This window comes from Rutidosis leptorrhynchoides, chromosome 9, assembly GCF_046630445.1.
Source record: "Rutidosis leptorrhynchoides isolate AG116_Rl617_1_P2 chromosome 9, CSIRO_AGI_Rlap_v1, whole genome shotgun sequence".
NCBI lineage: Eukaryota > Viridiplantae > Streptophyta > Magnoliopsida > Asterales > Asteraceae > Rutidosis > Rutidosis leptorrhynchoides.
Window position 1 is genome coordinate 268,590,958 of NC_092341.1, and position 12,129 is coordinate 268,603,086.

Genomic DNA, 12,129 nt, shown 5'->3' on the forward strand with positions numbered 1-12,129 from the left:
AATAGTAATTATAATAATACTAAAATAATATTTGTATTGATAATAATAATAATACTCAATAATGATAATAATGTTTATGATTTCATTAATGGTAATAATATTAATAATAATAATACTTACAACAATAATAATAATGATAACAGTTTTTAATAAAAATGAAAGGTTTAATAATAATAATCATAAAAATTATACTTTTTGGTAACAATACTTAGCATAACTATAATCTTAATCATAATAATTAAAAATATCAATAATAATACAAAAATAACAATACTAATAATAATAATAATAATAATAATAATAATAATAATGTTAACACTAATGATATTAATAATAAGGATAATATACACTATATTAGTGATACAAATTTTAATGTCCATGTTATTAACAATTAACAATAATGATAATAATTAGTAATACAATAGTACTAGTAAGTAATAATAATAATAATAATAATAATAATAATAATAATAATAATAATAATAATAATAATAATAATAATAATAATATTAATAATAATAATAATAATAATAATAAAGAAATGAAAAACTATCTTGAAAAGCTTTTAAAAAAAAATGCCCAATATGGGGTTCGAACCCGTAACCTCTCGCTCTCCCACTAACATCACAAACCACTCCTCCAAATCAGTTTTTATGATTTAATACGCATTTCAAACATATATATCTTCTTTTTCTGTGATCATCTTCTTCTTCAACTCAATTTAATCGTTCGATAACCCAAATCAATAAGACTTCGAAATTCTTTCTTGAATTATAAACGAAACATAATAATAACTAATTAATATCAAATAGGATTGAAAATATTAAAAATAAAAATAAAATAAAAAACACGCTGCTACTGCAGTCGCTGTTTTTAAAAAAAAAATTTGATTTTTGATTTAAAGAACGTTTTGGCCAAAGTTTTCAACACGAAAAGGTTTCTAAATCTTGCCTAGAATCTATTGGAATCATCAATTGATCAAGAATCTTTAAAACGAATTCGAATTTTACCAAGAACGAACAGTTAACTTTTTTTAAAATAAACTTTGACTTCGAAATTTGGAATCGTTACAAGGAATTGAGAGATCAAACTTTGCAGATAGTTTGATTAAAGGAATCCTAATAAGATGGCATTTATAGATTTTTAAACGGGATTCATTTTCGAATTTTGGACAAAAATGGAGGAACAGAGGTATCGTAAAATATATAAAAATTCTGTTATAGTTTCCAATTAGTAGCAGCTGAGATTATATATGAATTGAATGATTAATTGATTGTTTATAGCCAGTAAACAAAATAGAAACCAGTAGAGAAGATTAAAAAATATATCATGATTATATAAAAAAAATTATGAGTAGTCGTGGGAAAAAAAATAAAAAAAATTTGATTTATATAATACTGATTTGGTAGCTTGTTTTTGACTTTCAATTTATTTGATATTAATAATTATTATTAATACTAATAAGAATAATTATATTAATAATAATAATACTTTTAATAATAAAAATACTAATACTAATAATAATAGAATTATTAATAATAGTAATAATAATAATAATAATAAGTGTATTAATAATAATAATCATATTATTAATGATAAATAATAATGATAATAATGTTAATAATATTAATATGACAATATTAATAATAATAATAACAATGATAATTTTACTTATAATTATAACATGTTAATAATACTAATAATATCATTAATAATAAATGATATTTTTATAGTACTACTTATTTTAATAATGATAATGAATAAATAATATTAATGTTAATAATAGAAATCATAATTTTATGACTAAATAATATTTGTAAATGATAATGATGAGTGATAATAATAATATTAATATAACAATTTAATATTAATACATAATTATTTACAATTAATGGTTCGTGAATCGTCGGGATTGATCGAAGTTAAATGAAATCACGTAAAGAGTTTTGTTTAAATTTTGTCGGAAATTTCCGGGTTTTCACAGTATCCCCCTGTTAATAGAAATTTCGTCCCGAAATTTAGTTGTTGCCATCAATCGGCGTTGTTTGTAAAAAGGCGAGGATATTTTCGTTTTATTTGGTCTTCATGTTCCCTGGTATGCTCGGGTCCTTGCGTGAATTTCAACAGGCAGAATATTGTTTTGTTTCAAGAGTTTGAATCATACGAACCATAAATTCTACAGGTTCTTCGATGAAGTGCATTTTATCATTAATTCGGAGATCATTCAAAATGATGATGTTATACAAGTCATTTCAGTAAATTGGATACATGAAATGTGTTATGAATAATAGTGAGCTTATTTAAACCTTGAACGTTTATGTCACAATATTAGGGTAGACAAAACAGAGAGGAGTTCATGAAAATCATAGTCATGAAGTTTGATAGAGATTGTCATTGTTGACAACAAGAATATTTTAATGATGAATATGAGTTGAAAAAATAGAGTTTTATCAACTTTGGGTAATATGGATGAAACGATTCGATTACAGGAAGAGTATAAACGAAGCTATCACAAAAAGTGAATTGAGGAAATTAAATGTTTGCCTTAAATTTTGATATGGTTAAAGTTGATTTTCAGAATTCAAGGGATTTAAAGAAATCTTCCTAATCTTTATAAGATTCGATTCTCCGGTAATTAAGGAATTTTGAGATTTCTTTGATTAAATGCGGTGAATTGTCTCGATTGCTGTGTCTGGAATTTCGCTATAAATTAGCTTCTTCCGTTTTATTATCTTCACCACTTCTATACTTTCTTCCTCAATTCATACTTCCAAAAATTGTGAAAATGCTCCATCCAGTTCTTATCCTGGATATTTTTCTGACTATCGTTTCTGTCATTCTTCTTTTTCATTTACCACAGGAAGAATTTATTTACTTCTACTATTACCTTGGGGTTATAGTGTTTTTAATTCTCCCGTGTCTTTACGTTTCAATACGTATTGATATACACGGTTTGTAATTTCGGTGTCGTTATCGGGCTTTATATTTTCCCTTATATGTCGGAGCTCTTTGCCTTTTTATTCTCTTCTCGACTCTAAGTACAACAAGTAATGGTCCAGAATTCGTAGGTATGGTGTTTTCGAATTATCATAATATACAAAGTAGAAAGGAATTGTAGTAGCACGATTTGATTTGTCAAATTACCAGAATATCCAGAAAAGACCGAATCATCAAGAAAAATATTTTCTTGATATGTTTAGAGGTTAAATAGAATGTAAGAGTCGTGTAACATGGCAAATGATGATTATAAAGTCTATGAATCATCATCTTCCATTAAAAATTTAGCATGACTTACTGTAATATAATCACGTTGGCCTGACGTCATTATATTATACTAACTCATGCTTCAATTCCCAACACTACTCCATAAATCATTCATAATTTATACTTAGGTTTTACAGAAGTTTCCAATATAATGTAATACAGATAGCACGAAGAGATATATAACTTCGGACGAGAATATTTATGAAAATATCTTCAGAAATATCGAAGATATTTATGATAATATTTTGGAATTTCTAAGTTCGAAAGTTGATGAAGAAAAAATTTTCCGCAAGCTTTTAACATGACTTCGGAGCAAGAATTCTCTAAAGATTTCATCGGATCCAGAATTACCTGGATTCCTTGAATATAGGGTTTGGTCCTTGTATTTGTCCTTGGTCTCCTTCATGGTTAGCTCAATCCGTTTTTCAGTTCCAAATCTGAGCTTTTTCAATGCGTCATTCTTTATCATCAAACTTTTGTCCATTAAGACCATCTATAGCTTTTGCTGCTTCGTTAGCATTCTCAAGGTTAACGAATCTGAATCATTGATTGTCAACCCGAGATGGTTTCAAGAAATTTTATTTTTAGATGATTAAACGCGGATTGTAATCGTCAACGGATCTAATGGTTGACGAATAGGCGTTGTTGATTTCAAAAGTAATGAATGATAATTTTGGTGGTTTGATGTGATAATTCATCATAGAATGCGAATGAATATAATTCATGAATGTAGTGATCTTTAGGAAGATAACATCTGCTAAAGCTTTACTTGAATTCTGATATGTCAAATTCAGAATATGTAATTTGATTTGAATGAAAATGGTTGTTCTTTGGTGCGCGGATACATATGTGGATGTAAGTAGTATAGTTACTGATTATTGAATCAGAATTTGAAGAATGTACAATGTAACATATTAATGTGAAATCTAAATATCTCTCGGGTATTACATACCCGTTAAAATATATTCATCACTAACAGTTCGTACAAAAGATTTTTTTTAATTATAATCTTTATGAAGATATACATTTATATATATATTCTTCAGATGTAATCATGGATTTAATGAGTTAATATAATATTAAACTCATTTGGTTTACGGTTGAAACGAGAATAAATAATCTCCAAAACCTTAGAAATTTCATAATTGTCGCGAAATATTTCGCTAATGAAGTTATGAATCAATGCTTTCTTTATTCACTGTTATTGATATACTTCGGTATATGATGTTGGTGCTTGTGGAATCCTTGTGATCTTCGCAAGACACGAATAATGTTTTCTAAAAAGTTTCGAGTGCATCGTAAAATGGAAGCATACAATCAAACATGTATTTGAATAATACACTTGGTTTATTATGAAATGGAGTTTATTGTATTGAAGCAGTGATTAATGATTGATAAGTTATTAACAAAGGATGTATATCATAGCATATTAGTGATATGAGTTAACCAAGTAGTACTTACTAGTTAAGATTCACACGTAATAGCTTAGTACGAAATTTTTTTATTATTGTTCCAAACCACATATATATATATATATATATATATATATATATATATATATATATATATATATATATATATATATATATATATATATATATATATATATCTTCAGGAAGAATGAGTCAATACATCTTAACTCATTATTACTAATATTCCTTGGTATCTATGGGGCGTATGATACTGATGTTTGCGGTACCGAGTGTGATGTTGAGACGTGGGATGCGGATGTTGTTGTTGGTGAAACTGATGCTGTTGGTGGTGATGTTGATGGTACTGGTGGTGCTGTCGGTGCTGGTTATGCTGCTAGTGCTGCTAATGCTTGTAGAATTCGCACCATATTCTCCAGAGCCACTACTCGAGCGCGAAGCTCGTTGACTTCTTTTATTATTCCGGGATGATTGGCAGTTCGGACAAGGGGATGAATAAGATCTAGAATTCTAGATATTATATATTCGTGAAGGGATATCCTGGAAATGAGGGTGAAAATGGTGTTTCGGACTGGTTCGCCGGTAAGTGCTTCAGGTTCTTCACCAATAGGGAAATGTGGTGGGTGAAAAGGATCACCTTCTTCACTTCTCCATTGACTAAGTCGATTACGAACCCATCCCCAATTCATCCAGAAAAGATGATGACTAATTGGTTGGTTCATTCCGATTACGCTGCCTGTGGTGCTCGAGGAACTCGAGGAATTAAGTGAGTAATCCATATTATGTGTTTGGAATAAGGGTTTCGATATGAGATAAGTGTTGAGTATTGATTGATATATTTATCTCTTCGAATACGTATATATAGCAAAAAGATTTCCGTTATTTACGGAGGAAATTTAGGAAAAGTGTTTAGACAAAGTCTATTGTGATAGATATGATAAGATATGATTTGTCTGTACATCATCTATGCAATAATTGTAGCATGACGTGTCGAGACTTTAAATAATAAGCAAGTGATTTCTGACAAGGGATGATAAGCAAAAATGCGAACATGGTCAAGGTCCAGGCTAACTAAGGTATTCTAACAAAGATCAGTTAGACATATAAATGAAAAATCTGGTTTGCTAATAACAAGTAGCTGTAACTGAAGTAGACTGGAAATCTCAATTTAGAGATAATAGTTGGTTGTTGGTTGACTAAGCAACTGAGTATCTGGGTAAAATTGTTTGTTCGAAGGATTACTATTAATAGTAAATTTTGTTTTTAAGGAAGGTTTCCATTCTTGGAAGGTTTGTAAACACGTAATCTGATAAACTTTCGATTAAAGACTTTCAATTCGTAATGGCCTATTCAGGTCTAGGGGCTTGAGCTATAGGATCCTTTAAATCGGTAATCCAAACCCTTCCATTCTAGAGTTTCGTAGATGCCACTAGTCAAGAAAATTCAATGATCAAAAATAATGAGAAAGCAAAGATTTTGAAAGTAATGAATATGATTAGTGATGACATTATAATGTATTTGAGATTCTTGATAACCCAATGATATTTTTTGGTTCGCAAACCGATGCATAAAGGCATAAGGCATATAGGCACGTGATATAACAGGGAGTTATATACGTTTGAGTATGATTAGTAACAAATATAGGAATTTCAAAAATCATGGATAATATTTCATGTAATACATATGTAATACACAAAACCACGATAGATGACATAGAAATGTCGAAAATTTCAATAATCATGAGTGACAGCCCTCGGTTTAACCAACCGAGGTGATCTTATAAAGATAATGCGCGTGAGTTATAGAATATTGTGAATCACAATGAGAGTTCCTCCCGGAGTGACAGAATAAAAGATATGCATATATATGATGCAAGTAATAATGTTTTAAAGCTATAGATCAGGCTGTAGACTAGACTTTAATGCACCCTATTAATCTGGGTTATCCACATTAAACTGCCTAATTCCCTACAACCACCGCTCTGATACCAACTGTAACACCCCGTCAAAATCCATTTACGGCGATGTTAACTCTGGTCCCAGTGCTTGGCTTGAATTCTATGTAACAGCAAAGTTCTACAGCGGAAGCAAAAAGTACCTGAGAATAAACATGCTAAAATTGTCAACCAAAAGGTTGGTGAGTTCATAGGTTTATCATAAATAATGATTTTGATAATAGTAATAGATCACAAGATTTCAGTTTCCATAAATATCCTTACACCGCAGTGTAATAAAAAGATTCTACAACCATGGGCACCTGGTAACAAGCCTTAACGGTAATAATAATAATGAATACCCCTGATGTCTATAGAGCACCGAATCAAGTGCGATAAATACCCTCGAAGTACTAATCTTCCATTGACTGCTAGCGCGACTAGCCCGGATGGGGTTGTCAAACCCAATAGATCTATCAATAGGATTCGCGCCTGATAATGCTAAAAATGAACATATATTTCATAGCATTATACCTCAAGAAAGACATGCTTTTAGTTGCAATTGTTCTATTTACAAGTGATATTCGTTTAAATAATAAAAGGTGAAGACAAAATACAGATTCGATGAATTGAAGACGTAAATAACCAAAACGCTAAAAAGTACAAAGTACAATCCAAGAGGTTCAATTTATTGATGAGAAACGACTCAAAATTACAAGAGTACGAGCCGCGAAACGCAAAGTACAAGATATTAAATCGTACGAAAGGATGTTCGAAAATCCGGAAACGGGGCATGAACCAACTATCAATGCGCAACTCAACGGAGCTAAAATTACAAGTCAACGATGCACTAGAATATAATATATATATATATATATATATATATATATATATATATAATTATATAAAGTATATATATTATATTATATATTATATAAATCCGAGCAGCCCACGTTTTAAAAAAGAAAATATCTGGGTACAGCTGGCCATGCGATCGCATGAGCCCAGGAGGCTGGCCACATCTATAAATTGGAACGTTTTCTGCACGAGTTAAACATAACATATATTCATCTACTCTCTATCTCTCAAATATATATATATTTATAATTTTAATTTTAATTTAAGATTAATAATAATAAGGTTATGGTAGCGAATGTTCTAAGTTTGTAAGTCGAAATTCTGTCCGTGTAACACTACGCGATTAATACTCATTGTAAGTTATATTCAACCTTTTTAAATTAATGTCTCGTAGCTAAGTTATTATTATGCTTATTTAAATCAAAGTAATCGTGTTGTTGGGATAAATATTAAAGACGGGGTTATTGAGCTTTGTACCATAATTGGGGTTTGGACAAAAGACCGACACTTGTAGAAATTAGACTATGGGCTATTAATGGGCTTTATATTTGTTTAACTGAATGATAGTTCATTAATTTAATATAGATATTTACAATTTGACGTATCTATAAATAACCATATACACTCGATCGGACACGATGGGCGGGATATTTATAAATACTAATAATCGTTCATTTAACCGGACACGGGGATGGAATAATAGTCAATGGACTCATTAAAATAGGGGTGGATTACATACAAGGACACTTGGTGTAATTGTTAATAAATTATAAAAACCTTGGGTTGCACACAGTCGATAACCTGGTGTAATTATTAACAATGCATTAAAACCTTATTACAGTTTAAGTCCCCAATTAGTTGGAATATTTGACTTCGGGTATAAGGATAATTTGATGAGGACACTCGCACTTTATATTTATGACTGATGGACTGTTATGGACAAAAACCAGATGGACATATCGAATAATCCAGGACAAAGGACAATTAACCCATGGCAATAAACTAAAATCAACACGTCAAACATCATGATTACGGAAGTTCAAATAAGCATAATTCATTTATTTTATATCTCATCGCACTTTTATTTACTGTCATTTTATTTATTGCACTTTTAATTATCGTACTTTTAATTATCACAATTTTATTATCGTCATTTACTTTACGCTTTAAATTAAGTTATATTTAATTTTAATATTTTACATTAGGTTTTAATTGTGACTTAAGACATAAAATCGACAAACCGGTCACTAAACGGTAAAACCCCCTTTTTAAAATAATAATAATAATATTACTTATATATATATATATATATATATATATATATATATACATATACAAATATTGTTTAAAATAAATATAGCGTTAAATTTAGTTGTATCCCTGTGGAACGAACCGGACTTACTAAAAACTACACTACTTTACGATTAGGTACACTGCCTATAGTGTTGTAGCAAGGTTTAGGTATATCCACTCTATAAATAAATAAATAACTTGTGTAAAATTGTATCGTATTTAATAGTATTTCGCAATAAAAATATAACTATTTCGTATACACCTCGCATAACATCAAGTATTTTTGGCGCCGCTGCCGGGGACTTCAACAACGCCGAAAGCGAAACGCTATTAAAAAAATATATTAGTTTTTAAGCTATTTTTGTAAAAATATAATTTTATATAAGTTTTAAAATACAAAAATATAAAAGAAAAATATATTTCTATTTAAATTGAAAAGTTTATATTTTTATTTTTCTTTTGTTAAAAATTAAAACTAATAAGTATTTTTTTAAAATATAAGTTTTTTTTATTACATATTTTTTTTATATATAAATTTAAAAATCAGAAAAAAATAAATTAAAAGTAAACGGGACTGGTACTGTAGCAACCCATAATCTGGCCTGGTATCCGTCCCCATGTGACCGCATGATAATCACACACTCAATCCATGCGATCGCATGGATTGATTTGACTGGTCAGGTACCTTAGCCGACAGAATTAGGGTTTAATTTAATTTAATTATTATTATTATTATTAACCCTAATTAGGTTTTAGTTATTTAATTAGTTTTTAATTTTAAGATTTAATTTATATTTTGTAATATTAAGTTTTAAAATAAATACTAATTATATAAATTAATACTTTTATAAAATATAATATAAAAATAATATTTTTATAAAAAAAAATTGTATTTTTATAACTTTAGTTTTATTTTTATATTTTCGTATCTTTTTAAGCGTTTATTCGTAAATTGTATATTTATCATTAGTAATTAGTTTAAATTTAGTTTTTGCCGTAGTTAATTTCTATTTCCAGATTCTTAGGCTTTACCATAAAATCCCTTAAGTGCTTTTTCTTTAGATTAAGATTTAGGCGCTTTAGAATTCTACGACGTCGCTTATCGCTTTAGTATTTAATAGATTTTAGTGTCTAATTAAGTTATTGCCATTTTGGATATAGAATTCCTTTAAGTTTTAATTCCTTTAGACGCAACTTTTAATTCTTAGTTTTTAGGCTTTTAAGTTTCGACGCTGCATTTTATTATTTTTCGACGCTTATTTTTCGACCTTTTATTTTTCGACATTTTTCGACGCGCTCTTTTTCTTTCTTATTTCTCGAGGCTCTAATTTTTTAGGACATAGAATTTTCTTTATTTTCTTTAAAACTTCGACGAAAAAATTATTTTAAGCGGTTAAATTGATAGACATCCAAAATTTTCTGGTTCGTAGTAATAGTTGGATTTGTTAGTGGCGAGTTGTGGGATTCCGATTTAAAGGGTCCTGGCTACCTGCTGCATCTATTGGCTATTCGAAACGTGGGCAAAATCAGAAAAGTATATTAATTTGATAACTTATATAATTTTTATCTTTATAACTAATAGGATATTCAGTGAATGCACCGAGCAAAACGTTCACCACCTTTCATACGTTCACCACCTGTAACTCGATCAAGACATCTAGCCAACATTGTCGCCGTTGATTTTTCTTTAGAATCGTCATCTAGTCGACCAAGTACTCCAATTCAAATTTCCGATAATCCATTTTTTGAACCCGACCTCACAATTGAGAACCCGGAGGATATTCAGGGACAATTCAGAGATCCTGAACCACTAATCATTCCTCCTAAACCACAGATTACTCATCCAGAGATTGTCGAGGAAGAAACCATTAAGTCAGAATCCTCTAGTGATTCAGATTCAACAAATTCAATCATGGAAAATCTGGAACCTCTAAGTATGGAAGACCGAATGAGGGCTAAACGCACTGGCCAAGGTCAAGCAATTACTCAACCAGACATTAACGCACCAGATTATGAAATCAAAGGACAAATCCTACACATGGTAACTAATCAATGCCAATTTAGTGATGCGCCGAAGGAAGATCCAAACGAACATCTTCGAACCTTTAATAGGATTTGTACTCTATTCAAAATCAGAGAAGTTGAGGATGAACAGATCTATCTCATGTTATTTCCCTGGACTTTAAAGGGAGAAGCCAAAGATTGGTTAGAATCGTTACCTGAAGGGGCGATTGATACATGGGATGTGTTAGTTGAAAATTTTCTTAAACAATTCTTTCCGGCATCTAAAGCTGTGAGACTTCAAGGAGAAATTGTTACGTTCACACAGAAGCCAAATGAAACTCTATATGAGGCGTGGACAAGATTCGGAAAGTTGTTGAGAGGATGTCCTCAGCATGGTTTAGACACTTATCAAATAGTACAAATATTCTACCAAGGATGCAACATTACTACATGAAAAGACATCGATATAGCAGCTGGTGGTTCCATTATGAAGAAAACCGCAACTGAACCTTACAAAATTATTGATAACACTGCTTCCCACTCACATGAGTGGCATCAAGAAAAAGATATCGTTAGATCATCTAAAGCGGCTAGAACCGATTCTAGCCATGACTTTGATTCCATTTCCGCAAAGTTAGATGCTTTCGAAAGACGAATGGAAAAGATGACTAAAGATATTCACGCAATTCGAATTAGTTGTGAGCAGTGTGGAGGACCACATTTGATAAAAGATTGTCTCAGTATTGAACAAACAATGGAACAAAGAGAGAATGTTTCATACATGAACCAAAGGCCTGGAAATAATTATCAATCGCCAAGACCAAACTATAATCAAAATCAGAATTATAACCGAAATGTCCCATACAACAACCAACAAGGTCCTAGTAATCAACAAGTATCTAACAATACTTACAACCAGCAAAGACCTATTTTTCCAAATAAACCACCACAAACCGATGATAAAAAGCCAAATTTAGAAGACATGATGTCAAAGCTAGTTGAATCTCAAACGCAGTTTTTCACATCTAAGAAACAAACGAATGAACAAAATGCTCAAGTATTTAGAAATCAACAAGCTTCTATTCAAAATCTAGAACAAGAAGTAAGCAACCTAGCAAGGTTAATAGGTGAAAGAAACCGGGGAGTCTACCTAGCAATACAAATGCTAACCCCCGGAATGAAACAGCTAAATCCATTACCACGAGAAGTGGTATTACACTTAAACCACCTGAAATTCCTGTAAATTCTGATGACTCTATTCCCACTCCACAGGCACCACAGCCTGATCAAGATAAGGAAACAGAACCGGTAGTTGAAAAGGTTAATGAAGATAACACAGTTAAGGCT

General features: G+C 30.3%; 1 non-coding gene across 1 annotated transcript; it reads right to left on the reverse strand.

Annotated features, from left to right (window-relative positions):
• Positions 1-11,074: 11,074 nt before the first annotated feature.
• On the reverse strand, positions 11,075-11,181 carry LOC139869536 (small nucleolar RNA R71). Its single transcript, XR_011766144.1, has one exon. It is a non-coding gene; the product is annotated as a small nucleolar RNA R71 (small nucleolar RNA).
• Between the last annotated feature and the right edge of the window lie 948 nt (positions 11,182-12,129).